The sequence below is a fragment of the Erinaceus europaeus genome, chromosome 8 (assembly GCF_950295315.1).
Source record: "Erinaceus europaeus chromosome 8, mEriEur2.1, whole genome shotgun sequence".
Lineage (NCBI taxonomy): Eukaryota > Metazoa > Chordata > Mammalia > Eulipotyphla > Erinaceidae > Erinaceus > Erinaceus europaeus.
This window is the reverse complement of record NC_080169.1, coordinates 90,489,336-90,512,565: the sequence shown is the minus strand read 5'-3', so window position 1 is coordinate 90,512,565 and position 23,230 is coordinate 90,489,336. Positions and strand designations below refer to the sequence as shown.

At 38.4% G+C, this 23,230-nt stretch overlaps 1 pseudogene; it reads left to right on the top strand.

Moving 5' to 3' along the window:
- The first annotated feature begins 18,764 nt into the window (after window positions 1–18,764).
- LOC103115262 (proteasome subunit beta type-5-like) lies at window positions 18,765–19,541 on the top strand (annotated as a pseudogene).
- The last annotated feature ends 3,689 nt before the right edge of the window (window positions 19,542–23,230 follow it).

Sequence of the window (23,230 nt, the reverse complement as noted above, 5' to 3'; positions counted from 1 at the left end):
AACTGTTCTCCCCACCTCTTATCTCCTTCTATCACTCTATCTTGCAATACACATAACAAAATTCATTTCTTTAATCAAATTTATTGAGGTTATATAGACATATATAGAGAGCAACAATATATATAATATATAACTGTCACTAGTTTAAATATACAGTTCAATTAGTGATACACACATATGTATATATATATATATATATACATACACACACATATATGTCACAAAATACCATAACCACAATCAACATACAGAACATTTCACCATCTCAAATTCCTTTGCTTTAAATTCCTACTATACCCTTTCCTAGTCATAGATAGTACTGATCTGTTTAATGTCATTCCAATTTGTTCTCAAACACAATTCTTAGCAGTTGATTTCCTTACTTATACACTTCCAGGGGTTCCTTGTCTTAAGACAGATTTGTTCAATTCATTTCTGTATATGTCATTCATACAACCCATCGGGGTAAGTGAAGATCAGAAGCAACAGTCCTCACTAATTTGAGGACAACAGAGAAGCAACAGCTTAACACATAGGCTTGACTACAATGAATAAAGAAAACAAGTCATTCTATATATAGTAAAACATGCAGGACATCTGATTTGGTCCTGTTCCTGAAGGTGTCAAGGACTCAGACTCATGATATACTGCTGTGCTCAAGCATTTTATTTGCTTACCTTCTAAGTGGTACAGTACTTGCACATTTCAGACATCAGGCTTGAGAAAAGGGAAGTTAAAGGAGAGGAGGCATGCACCTCGCCTATAAGAACATACCTAGAAGCACATATATCTTGCATTCACAGCTATGAGGGAAATCATAAAAACAGTCTTTATTCTAAACATTTGTGTATGCAGCCAAACCAGAAATTTCCATAATCACGAGAGAAGAAACTGTTTTTTTGGTATCATCTAGCACTCTCTGCTACACTCCTTAGTATCTATAGAACAAAAATCTCCCTCTGAAGCCTTATATATATTTTAAAAATAAATTTATTCCCTACAAATTTCCCACAAGTCACTAACAGTACAATAGTTGGATGAACCACTCATGCTCTACTCCCTGCTTCTACAAGACCATGTGTAGCCCTTGTGTCCTTGATTTAGCTTCCATTATGCTGTTTCCACCAATATGCCCTTATCTCTGTAGTCAAATACTCTACCATTAAACTATAGCGCATAATTTCAGCTCTGCAGATTCATTTTGCTTATGAGATATTACCCCGACCACTTTAGCCCCCAACAATCATTTTCTCTCTATACTTCGAATTTATTTGATGTAATGTTATCTAATCTGGTTTCTATTCTATAATATACCTTATTTATTCATTATTTTGGACCTATATATTTTGTCTCCAGAGAAAAAAAATGTACTATTTTGATTCCACTGAGCATTTTGCTTTATATTAGGTTCTATTTCTCACAGGTCATATCTACTCAACATGTATATGAATTAATAGAACTGCAGTTTAAATTAATCAAAATTCATTAGCCAAAGTTATTCCAATAAGGAGGAACCTCTTTAAAATAGGTGATCTCTTCTTGACTGGGATAGAGGACACTGGAATATCATGGGCTAAATTCTTATTTAGTTATAAATGGATCTGTAAAAAGCATTTACAAAAACTAGTTGGGTCTTATAAATGTCTGAAGGAACTAGCAAATTGCACTCATGTTCTAATAGTGAATTGTATTTATTTTTATGTCTAACTCAAATTCCTTTAACTTTTAAATCTACATTTGTTCAACTGGGAATGCACAGCAAACCAGCTAAGTTTACAGTACTGAAGAGATCTATAGGAGCTAGAATTTGGAGCAGATTATTTATAATTTACATGTAATTCTACGAAGTAATGTATTTGACATCCCAAATCACTCAATTAAGTATATCGTATGCAGCATTACATATCCTCTTCTCACAATCCCAATGAATTGAGCTTTTTTTTAAAAAAAAAATTTCTTATTTGGGGAATTAATGTTTTACATTCAACAGTAAATACAATAGTTTGTACATGCATAACATTTCCCAGTTTTCCATACAACCCCCACTAGGTCCTCTGTCATACTTTTTGAACCTGTATTCTCCCCCTTCACACCCCCTTTTACTTTGGTGCAATACACCAAGAATTGAGCTTTTTAATAAAGATGTTAGCTATATATCAGTGATGTTAAGGAATCTTCCCCAAATTAATGTAGCAAAAAATGATTCTTCTCAGATTTTAATCAGGCATCTCTAAATTTAGAATTCAAGCTCTTCAGTTTGGAGAACTCTGACAAGGCTAGATAGACAAGGACCTTCCATATGACCCAGTAATCCCTCTCCTAGGGATATACCCCAAGGACTCCATAATACCCAACCAAAAAGGTATGTGTACATCTATGTTCATAGCAGCACAATCCATAACAGCTAAAACCTGGAAGCAACCCAGGTGTCCAACAACAGATGAGTGATTGAGAAAGTTGTGGTATATATACACAATGGAATACTACGCAGCTTTTAAGAACAATGGACCCAGGAGTCGGGCAGTAGTGCAGTGAGTTAAGCGCAGGTGGTGCAAAGCACAAGGACCGGCCTAAGGATCCTGGTTTGATCCCCCGACTCCCCACCTTCAGGGGAGTCACTTCACAGGCAGTTAAGCAGGTCTGCAGGTGTCTATCTTTCTCTCCCCCTGTCTTCCCCTCCTCTCTCCATTTCTCTCTGTCCTATCCAACAACAACTACATCAATAATAACTACAACAATAAAACAACAAGGACAACAAAAGGGAATAAATAAATAAATAAATATAAGAAAAATAAAAAAAGAACAATGAACCCACTTTCTCTGACCCATCTTGGATGGAGTTAGAAGGAATTATGTTAAGTGAGCTAAATCAGAAAGATTAAGATGAGTATGGGATGATCCCACTCATCAACAGAAGTTGAGAAAGAATAACGAGAAGGGAAACTCAAAGCAAGATTTGACAAAATTTGGAGTAGAGCACCAAAATAAAAACCCTGGGTTGAGGGTGAGGGTGGATATTCAGCTTCACAGGGTGGAGGTGGGGGGGAGGGGGGAGGGGAGCAGGGATGGGATGGGACACAGTCTTTTGGTGGTGGGAATGGTGTTTATGTACACTTCCATTAATCTGTAGTCATATAAATCACTAATTAATATGAGAGGGAGAAATTTATTCAGTGTCTCAAACTTAAAATCACAGACTGAGTCTTTTAAAAAAAATTTTATTTATTTATTTTCCCTTTTTTGTTGCTCTTGTTTTTTTTATTGTTGTTGTAGTTATTATTGTTGTTAGATAGGACAGCAAGAAATGGAGAGAGGAGGGGAAGACAGAGAGAAAGATAGACACCTGCAGACCTGCTTCACCGCCTGTGAAGTGACTTCCCTGCAGGTGGGGAACCAGGGCTTGAACTAGGATCCTTAAGCAGGTCCTTGTGCTTTGCGCCATGTGCACTTAACCGGCTGCACTACTGCCCAACTCCCCAGACTGTCTTTTTTAATACATAGGCTGAGTCTTTGATATGTAGACTCTCTTAAAAGCTTAGAACAGGGAGAACAGAAGCAACTGGTGGCACAGCTATATACAAGTAATGTCAAAATGGGCAGGGTGGTGGCACACCTGGTTGAGTAAACACGTTACAAATAATGTCAAAGGACATAAATTATGGTGATGTTGTGTATGATATAGCAAATCCTAATAAAGGGATATTTCAACGTTAATCCAATTGCCAAATAATGTGATTATAGCAATAACTATCTATTGTCTCCTTAAACCCTAAGACAGAAGTAACCTCCCACTTCCACTATAGAGCCTATATTTTCCCCAGTCCTGGAAACTCTAGAGTGGGACACACTTTGCTGCATGCTTCTCTCAATTCATACCAAATGATATTGCGTCCGCTGATCCCAACCTAATCAATACAATGAGTACCACTTCAGCATGCTTTACTTCAGACTGTGTCCAGAGACATCAAGCACAGAATGTCAACCCTTCAGTTTCATTACTCAGGTGAGACTTTTCCTTTCATAGTATTCTCTAATTCCATGCCAGGAGGTTCACTTCCTACCAAAGTCCCAAAACCTATATATAGACCAGGTCCCATGAGATAGAGCATATGTTCACATGTATCCATAAATTAGGGCAAACTATATACCTGAAAGCAAAAATACACAATAGCCTGCAGTGAGTCAGTATCAAGTTCATAATGCAATAATGTCTACTTAGACTTAGATACGCTCCTCACCTACTTCCTATTCCAGTTTTCTCACTCACTCCAAAGCTAACCTTATCAAAGCAAGGACTGCAAAAGCTGAATAAGGGCAAGAAACTGGCATACTTTAACAATGACTCTTTAGTCCCTATCAGGCCACCCCATCAGCTGGGGCCCTATTCGGGAGTCCTGAGATTCCCAAACACACATGATGGGCCTAGACCTGAAATAAATCCCTCTCTCCATTGTTACTGGTCATTTCTATCAGGAACAACACAATAGACCCCTTCGTGGTCCCCCATAAGACCTTGCCCTCAAGTTGGATCAACAATGGTAGAGAATGTTCCATCCTCCAAAGGGAGGCTGGACAACATACTCTATGCTACATCTGAGGAAAATGGGTCAATATTGGGGCAGCCTGGAATGTTCCTACTCATGATCACAGAATGTGAGCATGGATCTATAGGGATGCAGAGGTCACATAGGCTCCTAAGCTGATTATGGGTCCCAGATCACATCAAATCGATGGGGTTTACAGTCAACAATATTTATTCCCCTTTCCTATATTAGGGAACTACTCTCTTCCCTGATCCAGCTTTCTGGTCCTTTTTCCAGCCATGACATCATCTCCCCAGACAATAACTTGGATTCACTGGCATATCAGATTTCAGGGGAAAAAAAGAAAAAGAAAAAACAAACAAACAAACAGGTATAGCCACAGGCCCTTTGGAATATAACTAAATAGGCCTACTAGCTATCTACAAAATGGAGGACCCCCCCACCCCCCATCCTTCATCTGTACTGTTCCAGCCTTTAGGTTCATGATTAGTCAACAATTTGTTTGGCTTTGTATGTTCACTCTCTTTTCAACCACCATGTTCCAGATGCTAGCATGATGCAGACCAGACGTCCTTGGATAGAGGACCCCACCAATGTGTCCTGGAGCTCAGCTTCTCCAGAGCCCTTCCCCACTAGGGAAAGAGAGACAGCCTGGGAGTATGGATCGACCTGTCAACCCCCATGTTCATTGGGGAAGCAGTTATAGAAGCCATACCTTCAACCTTCCGCATCCCACAATGACTTTAGGTCCATACTCCCAGAGGGTTAAATAATAGAAAGTTATCAGGGGAGGGATACAGAGTTGTGTTAGTGGGAATTATGTGAAATTTTACCCCTCTAATCCTATGGCTTAGTCAATTTTTCCTTTTTATAAATAAATAAAAAAAGAAAAAAAAGAATTCAAGCTCTTGACTACTTTACAACAAAGCTGTCATATTAATACATTATTAAATTATTCTTAATTTCTTGGTCATGGCATCTCCTTACTTTAGCAGACTGCTACATTTTGGTAACTACTTTTTTTAATGTGTGTGGTGTGAGTACATAGATATTGCATGCATCAAGGAGATTTTATTTTAGTCTAATAATATATAGTACATACCTTTTATTCTATAGAATAAAATATATTGAGTGTATGTATCTAAGTATACTTACATTAAGAATGCAAAATAGGCTTTTCACTTCTAGTCAAAATGGACTACTAGGAAATAGTTGAAACAATGCTTTCAAGGATATTCAGGTGATAGAAGACAGTGCTCTTTGAGACACCAGTAACAAATGAGGTGCGTCCTGTTCTTTCCCTTATTTATTACTTTGAGAGAACTTTCACAGTGTGGCAAAAAGGAGGAGGAATTTAAGTAGACCTGGAGTACTTCATGATCAGAAGAAGTGACATTGAGAATAGAGAAACCCCATGCAGTTAAGAGTTAAAGCACAGATTAATAGAGGAGAGAACTACATAGATAATGAACCCAAAAGATATCTGAAATAGGCCCTTGGAGTTTTCAAAGAAGTTCTGACCAGTACACAGAAAAAGATGAAACGTGGTGAACTTATAAAGCTGGAAATTGCTATTTTTTTGCACACTGGACTAGAAAAATTTCCAAATTCATAGGGAATTTGGTGGAGTACCCAGAAAGTCTTATTCAATAATGGTAAATCATTAACTCTAAAATAAATGTTATTCTATTGGCACAAACTATAAAAGCAAGACTATAGGCTATCATACAGTTTTCACATAATATAACTACTTCTAGGACAAAGTTCAAGAATACTTAGAGCTATAAAAATTATCCTGACATTAGAAATATTATAGGGTCTGCTATCTAAGTAAATATATTACATTTTTATCACATAAAACAAGGAAAGAAATAAAAATCATCTAGCTAAATTCCAGTCTTTATTTGCAGACAGTATGATTGTTTCTGTAGGAAAATCAGTGAAATATACAAATTTAGGAGAAAAAAACAAATGCTTTTAGCAAACACATGAAGCAGAAATTCAATGTAAAATTTGCATTTTATTTATTAGCAACTAATAATCAGAAAGTGAAATTAAATAGTACTGTTTTTAATTGCACTAAAATTACTAGATACTTAAGGATGTTGGGAGGATGTATAAGCTCTGATCATCAGAGACTACAAAACATTGGTAAGATATTTAATATCTATGGAAAGGAAGGCATGTATTATGTTTAAGGATCAAATATGTTAATATTATAAAGATGACAATTTATCCAAATAGATCTACTGGCCTGCCTATCTATTGTGGAACTGGGGAACATTTTATTTCATTTTACCCCTGGTGAAGGAGACTTCCTGCAGGTGGGGAGCAGGGGCTCGGATTGGATCCTTGCACCTGGGGAGACTATGATAAACACCTAAACCCTAATCCTTTTTAAATATATATTTATTTGCTATATTTTAATGAGAGAGATACAGAGAGAAGGATAAAGATACAGAGAGAGAGACAGAAAGGGAATAAAAGAGAGAGGAGAGAGAGAGAAAGAGAGAGAGATTAGAGGACTGCTCAGCTCTGGCTTATGGAGGTACAGGGAATTTGGAGCCTCAGACATGAAAGTCTCTTTGTATAACCATTATGCCATCTCCCTCACCCTATAGCCTCAATCTGATACTCCCATACTTTCCATACAGGAAGGGGGAGAAAAGAAACTAGAGAACATTACTACTCATGACCACAGAATGTGAGCTCAGACTACAGGACTGCAGAGGTCACATAGGCTCTTAAGCTGAATATGGGCCCCAGATCATATCAAATTGATGGGATTTACAGTCAACAATATTTATACACCTTTCCCATATTTGGGAGCTACTCTCTTCCCTGATCCAGCTTTCTGGTCCTTTTTCCAGCCATGACATCATCTCTTCAGATAACTACTTGGATCCACCTGCATATCAGATGTCAGGCTCAGAAAGAAAGAAAGAAAGAAAAAAAACTAGTACAGTCATGGGCCCTTTGGAATATAATAACTAAAATAGGCCTACTAACTATCTACAAAACGGAGACCCCCAGCTCTTTATCTGCACTATTCCAGCCTTTAGGTTCATGATGAGTCAACAATTTGTATGGCTTTACATGTTAACTCTTCTTTCAGCCGCTGGGTTCCAGATGCTACCATGATGCTAAATGGACTTCCCTGAGCAGACGACCCCACTAATGTGTCTTAGAGCCCAGCTTCCCCAGAGCCCCACCCTACTAGGGAAAGAGACAGACAGGCTGGGAATATGGATCGACCTGCCAATGCCCATGCTAAGCTGGTAAGCAATTACAGAAGCCAGAGCTTCCACCTTCTGCACCCCATGATGTCCCTTGATCCATACTCCCACAGGGATAAAGAATAGGAAAGCTATCAAGGGAGGGGATGAGATAGAGTTCTGGTGTTGGGAGTTGTACCCCTCTTATCCTATGTTTTATGTTAGTGTTTCCTTTTCATAAATAAAAATAAAAAATGAAACTAGAGGACATGCATCAAACTAGAGGACAGGCATCCCTTTTAGATATAGTTTTAGCAAGTCACTCATATGACGGTATCACAGTTGACACCATATTCAATCAATTTCCATAACAGAAGATTCAGAAGACAAACTTCTGACGATTTGTAGAGATATCACCAAGTTCCTCAAGCAGATACCTTCACCACCCCTCCACGGTAGCGCAAGCCTCCCCAAAATTGCTTGCCTTTTACACTTTCATCAGCCCTATTGCCTGTCATACCTAAAATGACTCTATGGGAGATAGTCTCCCTTCCAAGGGATAAAACCAGTCTTCCAGAGCTCATACATTTTTGTGGAAAATATCCAATCTCCTGCTGTACTGTTCCACAACAGTAAGCAGGCTCATCTTGAAAACATATATCATCTACCTCACAGTGACTTTCACAGTCATCACTCACCCTCTATCTTACTAAATTCTATTTGAAATGCTCCCATAGTCTCAAAGGCCCTTCTCAGCAAGCACTTACCCACCTACCTTAGGTTCCCTGGCAGCAAATAGCCATTAGTCAATATTCTTCTTGCCAGACCCCAGCACAGCCACCTTCAATTTCTTCTCAGCATTATGTGGTAAGTGCTTACATATGCAAACTCTATGCAGCCAGCATAGCAACTGGGCACTGACAGCTTGATTACCAGGTGAGTCAGGTCTCCCGCAAGCCCACATAAGTCCAGTACCCTGATACAGATATAGCCATTATAAATCAATTATAAATAGAAACTTATTCATACTGATAGATCAAGACAAAAGCCTAGGAAAGTGGGGATCCAAATACCATAGAGTTCCATATGTCTGTTGAAAATACTTTCTCTTTCTCTCTCCTTTTCTCTTTGTCTCTGAAAGAAAAAAGGAAATAAAGATTGCTGGGAACTGTGGAGTCATCATGCAGGCACCAAGTAACCAAGTCCCAGCAGTAACTCTGGTGGGAAAAAAAAAATAAAACAACGAAAGAAAGAGAGAGAGAGAGAAAGAAGAAAGAAAGGATAATAACTAAGAAATTCCTCATAATAAAAAAGAAACATGTATTGAGAGTTATGATGCTTAAAATGTACCAAAGTTTCCACCACTCCCCCGCTCCCCACCTGCAGGGGAGTTGTTAAAATGACAAAGAGAAAAATTTGAAAGATGAAAGAAAAAAGTAAAATATCACATATAATTCACCATAAAATCACAAGCAGATTTATCAAAAGAAAAGTTAGAGAACAGAAAGGAATTTCAGGAATACTCTGTCCTGCTAAGATATTCATTCAAATGTGGGAAGAGGGGCAAAAAAATTCAGAACAATAGATAAAAAATTCATCACATAGCAGCACAATTCATAATAGCTAAAACCTGGAAACAACCCAGGTGCCCAGCAACAGATGAGTGGCTAAGAAAGCTGTGGTATATATACACAATGGAATACTATGCAGCTATCAAGAACAATGAACCCACCTTTGCTGACCCATCTTAGACAGAGCTAGAAGGAATTATGTTAAGTGAGCTAAGTCAGAAAGATAAAGATGAGTATGGGATGATCCCACTCATCAACAGAAGTTGAGGAAGAAGATCTGAAAGCGAAACTAAAAGCAGGACCTGACCAAATTGTAAGTGGGGCACCAAAGTAAAAGCCCTGTGGTGAGGGGTAGACATGAAGCTTCCTGGGCCAGTGGGGGGTGGGAGTGGGTGGGAGGGATGGGTCACAGTCTTTTGGTGGTGGGAATGGTGTTTATGTACACTCCTAGTAAAATGTAGTCATAAAAATCACTAGTTAATTAATATGAGAGGGGGAAAATTAATAGTATGTCTTGAAGTTTTTTAAAACATAGACTGAATCTTTTTAATATATAGGCTGTGTATTTGATATGCGGACTCTCTCAAAAGCCTAGAACAAGTAGATCAGAAGCAACCAATAGCACAGCTATATACAAGATACTGGGTACTGTACAGCAAACCCTAACAGAAGGACTTTTCAAAGTTAACCCAATTACCAAATAATGTGATGATAACATTAACTATCGATTGTCTTTTTGAACCCTAAGACAGCAGGAACCTCACATTTCCACTATAGACCCTCTACTTCCCCCAGTCCTGGAACCTTTGGATAGGGCCCACTTTCCCATGTGCATCTCCCAATCCATATCAAATAATATTGCATCTGCCGATCACAACCTAATCAACGCAACGATCGCCACCTCAACATGCTTCACTTCAGACTGTGTCCAGAGACTTCACGTGTGGAATGACAACCCTTCAGCTTCATTACTCGGGTAAGACCTTCCCTTTCATAGCATTCTCTAATTCCATCCCAGATGAATCACTTTCTAACAAAGTCTCAAAACCTAGATATACACCAGTTTCTGTGAGAGAGAGCATTTGTTCACACGTATCCATAAACTACTGCAAAATATATACCTGAAAGCAGAAGTACACTAGAGTTTGCAGTGAGCACCCCCTAACACTTCCTCTCCACTATTCCAAGCTTTGGGTCCATGATTGTTCAACAATTTGTTTGGCTTTGTATGTTAACTCTCTTTTCAGTCACGAGGTTCCAGATGTCATCAGGATGCCGGCCAGGCTTCCCTGGACTGAAGACCCCACCAATGTGTCCTGGAGCTCTGCTTCCACAGAGACCCACCCTACTAGGGAAAGAGAGAGGCAGACTGGGAATATGGACCAACCAGTCAATGCCCATGTTCAGCCAGGAAGCAATTACAGAAGCCAGACCTTCTAACTTCTACAACCCACAATGACCCTGGGTCCATGTTCCCAGAGGGATAGAGAATGGGATAGCTATCAGGGGATGGGGTGGGATATGGAGATTGGGTGGTGGGAATTGTGTGGAGTTGTGCCCCTCCTACCCTATGGTTTTGTTAATTTATCCTTTCTTAAATAAAAAAAAAAAAGTCATCACATTAGTTGGCTAGGATTTTGTTCAATATTTTAGCATTTGTGTTCATCAGAGGTCTACAGGTCTGTAGTTTTCTTTTTTGTTGTTGTGTCCCTGTTGACTTTTGGTATCAGGGTGATGTTGTCTTCATAGAAGGTGGAAGGGAGTATTCCTGTGTATTCAATCTTTTGGAAGAGCTTTAAAAATGGACATATTTGCTGTTTCCTGAAAGTTTTATAGAATTCATTTGTAAAACCATCTAGTCCTGGACTTTTATTGTTGGGAAGGCTTTTGATAACTATTTTGATTTCTTTGTCTGTGATTAGCCCATTTATGTTTTCTAGTTCTTCCTTGTTTAGTTTTGGAAGGTTATATGTTTCTTAGGAATTCTTACATTTCTTCCGTGTTCTCTAGCTTGGTGGCATATAGTTGTCCATAGGGGATATTTCCTTTTTTTATTGTGGAATAACCATATGAACGTATTACTGTCCATATATTATGTTCTCCCCACGTGCATAGATTAAAAATTCTGTTTACTTTTAGAAAACTATGTTCTGGCAAAACTGGAGAAAAAAATCAGATACAGGTATGGAGTGTTATTATTATTTTCCTTTTTTGTCTTTTTTTCTTTTTATTAAGTTAAAGCCACAAAGACAGGAAAGGAGATAGAGATACATAGAGAGATAGAGGATGAAAAAGAACACAGCACCAAAGTTTCCTTCAGTCTGGTAGGAACCAGGATTGAACCTGGGTCACATACACTGTGAAAAAGCATACTAAGTGAGTTATTTTACTGGCCTGAGGTATTATTATTCTACTTGAGATTCCAGTCTGACAATCATATTCTAACTGTGTATCTTATTCCACTTTATCTTCTCCAAATTCTTCTTGGAATTAATTTTTTAAAAATTTTCTTGCCATGTTTGATACTAATTCAATACAATTTATTGAGATGCAACATTTACTCTGTGATGTGGATTAACTTGTACTAGACACTGTGAAGATCAGAAAGCAACAGCTATTATTTCTTCTTCAAAGAACTGAGTTTAACTGGAGATATAAGAAAGGTACATAGAATAATTAACCATTATTATTAATTAATATGGTTCCAGGCAACTAAAAGCACACACTAATAATACTAAAAAATAGACTATAGGCAAAAAAGAATGATATATAAGACTTCAAGGAAAGCAAGATAGCATATTGAAGTTCTTCTATATCATGGAAATTAATTGTATGAGATGGGGAAGATTTTAAAGAGGAAAAATGAAATGGATATTTTAGACTGAGTTCCGATATCAGAGATGGGTGTTACTATGGTGTGTCTACAGCAAGAGTGATCCACACATGACTGGAAAAGACAAACTCAAAGAGGTAGGTGTTGACCAGATCACAGAAGGTCTTAAGAGAATTTTGGCACTATTGTTAGAGTATGGAGAGTCTCACATGGGTTTTTATCAGCGAAATTGTAGTTTTGAAGTATGCACTGCATGGCAGGAGGAACTGAAAAGGAAAATATTCCAGAGTCAAGGAGACCTAACTACAATATTAGAAATGTAGTAATGACAACTTGAAATATTATGTTTTCTACATGGTTGAGAAGAACTGCTTTATGGCAAGTAGAAAATAAGGAAACTAAGATTACAGATGAGAATTAAATTCCTTTCACTGATTTACAGCTTAAAGACTCAAGAAAAACCAATTTCAAAGACAAGAGAAAGAGCTAGAAGGCAGAGCTATTATAAATACTTTGTTTTGGATTTATATTTTAGATTGTCATTGAAAAGTTGGGTCAATAGTTTTAAGAGAAGTTTTGAGATAAATGTTTTTTATAGTAGTGAACTTAGTCCCTTGACTATGATTGGTTTGTCTTTTTTCAACTCAGCAATAGCCCCATTTCCCACTCTTCATGTTTCATAGGAGAGAAGCCTGGACTTAATTCCTCAGAACTTCCTTCTTGCTATAGTTTTATTGTAGATTACTCCATTGGGAAACTGTTTCTGAAAACCAGAAGACTGGGCCTTCACTTCTTTCATGATGATTATACTTTGACCACTTACTGATAGCTTCATGTTTTTGAGCAGTTACTTCCAGATTTCTGAACATATTTGTGATTTAATTTCATCTTCTTCAGTCATACAGTTGTATATATTGCTAATTTCCTGTATCAAATCTCTTTCTACTCTGATTATGTAGATTGGAGTCCTGTTCCCTGGTGAGTCCTGGGACAAAACAAACAAACAAAGAAAAAAGCCATGAAGTGTAAAGACAATATAAATAGTGAATGGTGGTAAGAACACAAATACATATTCTTTGTATGTTGGCTGGAGAAGAACTAGAACCAGTGAAAAGCACAGAGGAGACATCAATAAAGCCTTTTTTCTTTACTGTTTTTAAACAAGGATATCCTGTAGTTGAAGTCATATGAGAAAAAATAGTAAGAGAAAAACACGTTTTTAATCGAGTTAAGGAGAAAATAAATAAAGGACACTGCAGGGGTCGGACAGTGGCGCACTTGGTTAAGTGCATGTAGTACAAAGTGCAAGGACCAGCTCAGGAATTCTGGTTCAAACCTCCTGCTCCCCACCTGAAGGGGTCACTTCAGAAGAGATGAAGCAGGTCTGTAGGTCTCTATCTTTATTTGTCCCTCTCTACCTTCCCATCCTTTCTCAATTCTCTCTGTCCTATGCAATACAGTGGGAAAAAAAAATAGCCACCAGGAGTAAAGGATTTATAGTGCCCAAACCTAGCCCTAATAATAAGCCGAGAGCCAAAAAAAAAAAAAAAAAAAGGAAAGAAAAAAGAAAATAGACTGCATGCTGCTGGTCAAGGTATAGAGCAAGTTTCAGGAATTCTGTCTCAGTGTGATAGTATTTTTAAACATTTAAGTTAAAAGACAATTAGTATGATTTTAACAAAATAGTGAGTCTTTGTGAAAAGTTAGGATGACCAAGATACCTGGAACTTAAGGTTTTACTGACAAAACTAGAATTCTCAAATCTCTGATTTTATACTAGGAATCCACACTTCTGTCTTTTAAAAATTTTTTTATTATTATATTTATTTATTTATTTTCCCTTTTTTTGCCCTTTTTTATTGTTGTTGTAGTTACTATTGTCATTGTTATTGATGTCCTCCTTATTAGATAGGACAGAGAGAAATGGAGAGAGGCGGGGAAGACAGAGAGGGGGAGAGAAAGATAGACACCTGTAGACCTGCTTCACAGCCTGTGAAGCTACTCCCCTGCAGGTGGGGAGCCAGGGGTTCAAACCAGGATCCTTCACTGGTCCTTGCACTTTGTGCGACGTGCGCTTAACCCGCTGTGTTACCGCCCAACTCCCCACACTTTTTTTTTGTTGCATACAAGTAAAATGTTCCTCTGGTCAGTGCTGATGAGAGACCAAGTAATTGCCAATTTAATAATGTCACACAAGCTTCCTGTCAAAAAACCTCATTATAGGCTCTATAGTGGAGATGTGAGGTTCCTGCTGTCTTAGGGTTCAAAAAGACAATGGATAGTTATCATCACATTATTTGGTAATTGGGTTAGCTTTGAAAAGTCCTTTTGTTAGGGTTTGCTGTATAGTACCCAGTATCTTGTATATAGCTGTGCCACTGGTTGCCTCTGATATACTAGGCTTTTGAGAGAGTCCGCATATCAGATACACAGCCTATATATTAAGAAAACTCAGTCTGTGTTTTAAAACTTCGAGACATACAATTAATTTTTCCCCTCTCATTAATTAACTAGTGATTTATATGACTACATTTTACAAGGAGTGTACATAAACACCATTCCTACCACCAAAAGACTGTGTCTCATCCCACCCACCCACCCCTACCCCCACCCCACTGGCCCAGGAAGCTGCATGTCTACCCCTCACCACAGGGTTTTTACTTTGGTGCCCTACTTTCAATCTAGTCAGATCCTGCTTTTAGTTTCCCTTTCAGATCTTCTTTCTCAGCTTCTGTTGATGAGTGGGATCAGAGACTTCAGATGTGGAATGACAACCCTTCAGCTTCATTACTCGGGTAAGACCTTCCCTTTCATAGCATTCTCTAATTCCATCCCAGGTGAATCACTTTCTAACAAAGTCTCAAAACCTAGGTATATACCAGGTTCTGTGAGAGAGAGCATATGTTCACATGTATCCATAAACAAGTGCAAAATATATACCTGAAAGCAGAGTAACTAGAGTTTGCAGTAAGTACCCTCCCCCCAACACTTCCTCTTCACTATTCCAACCTTTGGGTCCATGATTGCTCAACAATTTGTTTGGCTTTGTTTTTTAATTCTCTTTTCAACCACCAGGTTCCAGATGCCATCAGGATGCCGGCCAGCCTTCCTTGGACTGAAGACCCCACCAATGTTTCCTGGAGCTCTGCTTCCCCAGAGACCCACCCTACTAGGGAAAGAGAGAGGCAGACTGGGAGTATGGACCGACCAGTCAATGCCCATGTTCAGTAGGGAAGCAATTACAGAAGCCAGACCTTCCACCTTCTGCAACCCACAATGACCCTGGGTCCATGCTCCCAGAGGGATAGAGAATGGGAAAGCTATCAGGGGAGGGGATGGGATATGGAGAATGGGTGGTGGGAATTGTGTGGAGTTGTACCCCTTCTACCCTACTGTTTTGCTAATGTATCCTTTCTTAAATAAAAAATAAATAATAAAAAAAGCCTCAATGTGGGTGAGACAGTGGCACACCTGGTGGAGATCACATGTTACAGTTTGCAATGATTCAGGTTCAGGCTACCCTACTTGGTGGGGGGAAGCTTCACAAGTGATGAAACAAGTCTTCTGATGCCTCTCTTTCTCTCTCCCTTTCAATCTTCTCCTTCCCTTTCAATTTTCCTCTGTTTATATAAAAAATCAATCAATAAATAAATATCTCATCTTGAATACCACCATCTGAAAATACTTATGACAATGAACATAATTCTATGCACTCTTTCTGTCTTTGTCATGTAATATGTTGATGACTTAATTGGCAAAGGTGATATAACTCTAACCCTTCTTTTTCAGATTTGGCAGTGACATTATTATCTGCAAATTTTATTGGTGATTTTCTATTTTGGGGAGGGAGAAACTGTCTTTATTGCTCATTTGATTCTCCCTGCCTTATAGTGTTAACATTGTAGAGCAAAGAGCTGAGAGCTTACTGTTTCTGTTATTGAATGTACTGTATACATTCAGAAACTGCATAGTTTAACACATAATCACTCAGTCTATTATGACATTGATCTTGAAATTTATATTTATTTCTCTGAACTTTAATAAGGAATTTCTTCCCTCTCAGAGGATAAGAGGGCTCTTGTCTCCAGTTTCATCAAGACCTGGGGAGAGAGGAGGAAAAAAGGGGAACATTGGTTGTAGTAATATGGTGGGATGCATTGGATCGACTTTCTCGTGGTGCATCCCGTGAGTACCCATTTATTGGGGAAACTGACGATCCTTCCTAGCCGACTGAATCCACATGGATCCCAGTCACTTTCAAAGCCAGCAACAAGCAGACATAAGGCTCAACCTGACGCTGCTGACTGGCTACGGAAGAAGGGCAAACGCTAGAAGAAGAAGTAATAGGGTTATGTGTGGCTTGGAGGTGAAGAGAGGACTGGACCTGAAATAAAAAAGGTACAATTATATACAAATGTTGTCAGATGGTTGTAGAGATGATGGTTAACCCATGTTTGCAACTTTGGGAAAACTGCTATGGCTTCCAGTGGAGGGATTGTGGATTCAGAACTTAGTGATAGGAATGGTATGGAATTGTATCCTTGTTGACATGTAATTTTGTAAATCAATATTAAATCAAAAATAATTTTGTAAATCAATATTAAATAAAAAATAGTTCCTTTTCAACTCCATCTAATTTAAATTATGATTTCCTGTAAGGTCACATACTGAACAGTGGGCCATATTGACATGTAAGTTCTCAATTTTGACTCTGAGTCAGTCTTTAATCTAAAGTGGCTGAATATTCTGTAAGGATTCATAGCCCAAATTCTGAAGTAACCTAAGTTTCCAACAACAGATGAGTGCCTAAGAAATTTGTGGCATATAGGGGCCGAGTGGTGGTACACCTGGGTGAGCATATATGTTATAATGAGCAAGGACCCTGGTTTAATGCCCCAATCCCCAGCTGCAGGGGGAAAGCTTCACAAGTAGTGAAGCAGGGATGCAGGTGTCTCTCTATCTCTCTTTCTCTCTATCTCTCCCTTCCTCTCAATTTCTGGCTGTCTCTCTTTAGTAAATAACTAAAGATAACTTTAAAAAGAAGAAGAAAGTTGTGGTATATATAGACAATGGAATACTACTCAGTTATTAATAATGATGAAATCATTTTCTGCAACCTTAACTTTGATGGAACTGGAAGAAATCATGTTAAGTGAGATAAACCACAAAGAGAAAGATAAATTTGGGTAGTCAGCACATTGTTAATGCAAAAAAAAGAAAAAAAAAGAAACTTTCATGCCTGAGGCTCCAAGGTCCCAAATTCAATCTCCAGCACAATCATAAGTCAGACAGAGCAGGGCAGTGCTCTGGCCTTCCTCTATGTGTCTATGTCTCTATATCTCTTTTATTAAAATATGTGGGATGATTTCATTCATAGGCACAAATTAAGAAACAAGAACAAAAAGGGGAAGCATAAAATAAAAGTTGGACTTGGTTTGGTGTACTGCAGGAAAGCAAAGGACTCTGGGGAATGACCATAGAAATGGGGCAGAGGGGTGCTGGGATCCTGGATGGTAGAAAAGGATCTAAATTGGGGTTGAGAGTATTTTTCAAGCACCTATCATGGTGAAATGAGCAATTATACGTATGTTACCAGCAGCTGTACTGTAATCCATCAACCTCCAAATAAAAGGGGAAAAATAGTGAGTATTATTCATTCCCTACTGATTATGGATACATTAGGAAAAGCAAGGAAACTTATTTGCATGACCTCCTTGCAGTGTGGCAGCAGGTTTCCTTAAATGTATCTGGTTCACCTTTCATTTAAGACTTAGGTTTACAGTATTGTTTAAGCTTGGGAATTAAGTGGCCATTTGTAATTCTGCATCATGTCAATTATTTTAAAATTCTTTTCTTGTGTTATAGACTGTTCGGATATCAGCATCTGCCCTAAGAACACCAGAACTACTACTAAAGAGTTATGTGGGTTAAACTATTTTGATTAGTTTTCTAGTCTACTACCCATTTTGTAAAACATTTCCAGCTGTTCCTTAATTGCACATCAAATCACAGGGCAGGGGAGATAGTATAATGGTTATGATGATTATATAAAAAGCTTATCAGGTCTGAGACACCAAAGTTCCAAGTTCAATCCCCTAAGCCACCATATGCCAGAACTGAACAATGCTCTCATCGCTCCCTGTCGCTGTCTTTTTCTTTATGACTCGCTCACTAAAATAAAATAAATACACTTTTTAAAAGATTTCATATCACATCTAAATATTATTGGAGACAGTGATTTGAATTTTTAAAATATTTCTAAAACATTAGTTCTTTTCTAATTAATACACACACACACACACATATATATATATATTCTTTGTTTAAGGTAGTTTTTTTATTTACATTCTTTTGGGACAAACTTATTGGATGTTGAGTAGATCAATTGTAGTGAATTTACTGTGAATGTCTATTTCCCTAAGGCTATAATCTCTGTGTACAATCTATTAAGTTGTTTCTGGCAATTCAACTTCATGTAATTTGTACACATAGATATAGCTATAGAACAATTAAAACATAAGTGAGCAGTGCAACACATAAATCTGAGGATAAGGTTTTTATATAGAAAGGGAAGAATGGATTCCTTTTGCCGTTACTAGTCATGACGCTAGCCAGTGTGTTGGAGAGGCCACTCCCGGTGAACCCGAGCAGGATTTTCGGACTCTGGGGTCATGTGGATCTCCTGGACCACGGTTCAAGTAGTTCCAGTGATGGGCTGAGCCTGGCTGCACCTGGCTGGGGTGTCCCAGATGAGCCAAGAATCGAAATGTTTCACGGAACTACCACCCTGGCTTTCAGGTTTCGCCATGGAGTCATTGTCGAGGCAGACTCGAGGGCCATAACCAGCACCTCCATCACTTCTCAAATGGTGAAGAAGTTGATCGAGACCATTCTCTACCTGCTGGACATCTTGGCCAGGGGCGCAGCAGATTGCAGTTTCTGGGAGCGGCTTCTAGCTGGGCAGTGTCAGATCTATGAGCTTCGCAACAAGAAGCACATCTCTATAGCAGCTGCCTCCAAACTACTGACCAACATGGTGTTATCAGTATAAAGCATGGGCACTATGATCTGTGGCTGGAATAAGAGAGGCTCTGGCCTGTACTATGTGAACAGTGAAGGCAACCCAATATCAGGAGCCACCTTCTCTGTCGGCTCTGGCTCTGTGTATGCTTACAGGGTCATGGATCAGGATTATTCCTTTGACTTGGAGGTGAGAAACGCCTATGACCTGGCCCTTCCAGCTATCTACCAAGCCACCTACAGAGGTGCCTATTCCAGGGGTTCTGTCAAGCTCTACCACTTGGAGGATGGCTGGATCCGCCTCCCCAGTGATAATGTAGTGGATCTGCACGACAAGTATAGTGAATCTGCCCATTGAAGGAGGACGGTTGTGAGAGCTTGTATTTCTTGGGGTGACTGATGTTGGTAATATGGAGACAGCACACTGTCTTGTGGGGAAGGGGTCCCTAGATGTATTGATGATTTCTGTAAAGCTCAGGTGCACTGACTTGAACTAATGAGCTGCTGTAGAGATGATTATTTGTTTTGTTTTCTTGGCTGTTACCATTACACTACTCAACCTCAAAAAAAAAAAAAAAAAAGGAAGAATGGATTAAGAATCTTGAAAAGTTTATTTGTAATTTTAATATTTCATTTTAAGAGTAATATAAATATTTGAGACAAGGCAAAATATCAACATTTGTTAGATCTTAGTGATAAGAACACAAGTACATATTTCTTTTTCTTTTTTTATTATTTATTTTCCCTTTTGTTGCCCTTGTTTTATTGTTGTAGTTATAATTGTTGTTGATGATGTTGTCATTGTTGGATAGGACAGAGAGAAATGGAGAGAGGAGGGGAAGACAGAGAGGGGGAGAGAAACATAGACACCTGCAGACCTGTTTGACTGCCTACCTGCAAGTGGGGAGCCAGAGGCTCAAACCGGGATCCTTGAGCAGGTCCTTGAACTTGGCACCATGTGCAATTAACTCATTGCGTTACCTCCCGACCCCCCCATATTTATTTTTCTACTTATTGTTATTTTCAAAATATTTCATGTTAAAATATTTAATATGATCATTTGTTTACTGCTGACTGCTATTATTTGTATTATCTATTTATTTATTTTTACCACAGCACTACACATATCTTACATATGGTGGTGCATGGGGTTGAACCTGAGACTTAAGAACTTCAGACATGAAAGTCTTCTGCATAACCATTATGTTCTTCTCTGCCCCATATAATTCTTTCAATGACTTTTAACATAAAAAGTTATAACAGTAGAAAATGATGCCAGAAATGCCAACTACCCTAACATAGATTCTATACTTATTACCTGAGAATATTCTATGTTTTTAGTTCAGAAAAAAGTAGCTCATATCAAGAGCTATGAAAGGAAAAAAAAAAAGCTCCTAATACTCACTTACAAAAGTGAAACAGAAAAATAGCTGAATCAGGTGTATGGAGCTGTCTGGGGAAACTTTAAGCAGAAGTGTGTGCTTTGAAGTCAGATGTGCTGAGTTCATACTTATATGAACACTTTGAAAAGGAACACTCAGGGTCACCAGAGTAAATGTATTCTATCTTCAAAGGAACTACTGACCTTAATCCAGCTATTCCTATCAACGTACGGATAACAGAGTGAGTACACAGACATGACCTATGGACTCATCCTAAAACCTTGTAATTTAAAAAAGACTTTTCACATTTTATTTAATTTAACAGTTCAATTTATTTAATTTAACACTCCCATCTATGTGTGAGGTAGGCAAAATTTTATTTGAGAGACACACACATTGGGACTTGGGGTATTGAATTCATTTTCAAGGTGTCATGGCTGGGTGGATGCAGAGCCTGCACCGACTGTGTCCTTTCTTTATCTCTCATGGATTCTTCACTCTATTAACTCTCTGTGTTCTCTGCACTCACTTGGACTTGGCTTTTCAAAATCAGGGAGATTGGAAGGAGTTTAAATTAATCCCCTTTGGGACCACTTTATGAAACCCATAGTACATTGGCATTGGCCTCTCAGGGTAATGTTTCATTTTCTAATGTTAATTAAGGTAGGCAGTGCTTTGATCATACTAACTGAATGTGGAAGATATAGTCCACTCAAAAATTCATGCTATTTCTCATTTGTGTGTGGAGAAAAGATAATATGAAGTCTAATCTCTCTGAATGCATGTACAAGATATAGTTTAACCCATGTTGGGAATAAAACAAAAAATTAGAAGGTGAAGCTCATAGTGACTTGAGACATTCTCCATTGTACTGATGAATTATTTACCTATTGATCATTGCTTTCTACTGCTCTCAAAACACAGGTATATAAAATAACTAACATTTATTACTTCATGGTTTATAAAAGCCACTTAGTTGTTGCTGGCTCAGACTCTTTAATGAAGAATTTCCATGAGTCTGCAGCTATTTGGAGGCTCAACGTGAGATGAAAGATCCACATCTCAGTACATTCACTCTCAGTATATTCAGATCTCTGTTTCCTTCTATATAAAACACTTCACCATACTGTAGTTGGCTTGCCTCATAGTAAGTCATCTAACAGACTGAGAAACAGCAAAAAAGAACAATAAAACAGGGTCTGTAGCTTTTCTATAATTTAATCCTGAAGTGACATCCCACCAATATTTTCAGTTTTAACGAATTCAAGGAGTTTCATTAAGTGTAGTCCCAACACAACAGTAGGGGAATATACTCTCATTTCTTGCAAGATGGAATATCAAAGAACTCATTAATATAGCTTAAAAATAACCATAACACCTTACTCAAATTCTTGACTTGTGCATAAGAAAACAAGTTAGATTTATTCCTTTTTCACCTGGTTCACAAGCTCATAAAAATTATTTTCTTAAATGTTCATATAGGGCTGGGTGGTGGCACATCTGGTTAAGAGCACATATTACAGTGTACAGGGACCTGGGTTTGAGCCCCCAACCCCCATCAGTAGGAGGAATTCCCACAATCCCTTGTGAATTTATGTGCTTTGCTTAGGTCCTAACATCAGCTGTATGTGAATTACATTCATGTTCCATAATTCCTTTGGCTCACCATTAGTAAAACAGTTCCCAACACACTTGGACATGTAAAAATCAATCAAACAAACAAAAAAGCAAGCAAACTGTTTATAATACTTGTGAGAACTTCTGTAGGTAGCAGGTTGGGGACATAGAACTTTGGTGGTGAGTGTGGCATGGAACTATACACTGTAATCTTACAGTCTGTAACCCACTATTAATCACAAATAAAAACCAGTGGAAAACTTAATGATCTTTTGATATATCTCAGCCTTCTCTGGTAGAATCTCTTCTCTCATTCTCTATGTTGCTTCTCCTCTTCAACTCTGCCTTAAAATGTTGGAGTTTTCCCAGTTTTTTAAATATATATATATATATATATACATATATATATATATTAAAGATTTTATTTATTTTATTAATGAGAAAGATAGGAGGAGAGAGAGAAAGGGCCAGACATCACTCTGGTACATGTGCTGCCGGGGATTGAACTCAGGACCTCATGGTTGAGAGTCTAGTTCCTTAACCACTGCGCCACCTCCCGGACCACGGTTTCCCAGTTTTTCAGGACCTTTTGCTGATGTGCCATACTTCCTTTTTTTTTTTTTTTTTTTGTATTTATACTGTTTATAACTTTTCTTTTTTTTTTTTCATTTAAGAAAGGATTAATTAACAAAACCATAGGGTAGGAGGGGTACAACTCCACACAATTCCCACCACCCATTCTCCATATCCCATCCCCTCCCCTGATAGCTTTCCCATTCTCTATCCCTCTGGGACCATGGACCCAGAGTCATTGTGGGTTGCAGAAGGTAGAAGGTCTGGCTTCTGTAATTGCTTCCCCGCTGAACATGGAAGCTGACTGGTCGGTCCATACTCCCAGTCTGCCTCTCTCTTTCTCTAGTAGGGTGTGTCTCTGGGGAAGCTGACACATTCGTGGGGTCTTCAATCCAGGGAAGCCTGGCCAGCATCCTGATGGCATCTGGAACCTGGTGACTGAAAAGAGAGTTAACATACGAAGCCAAACAAATTG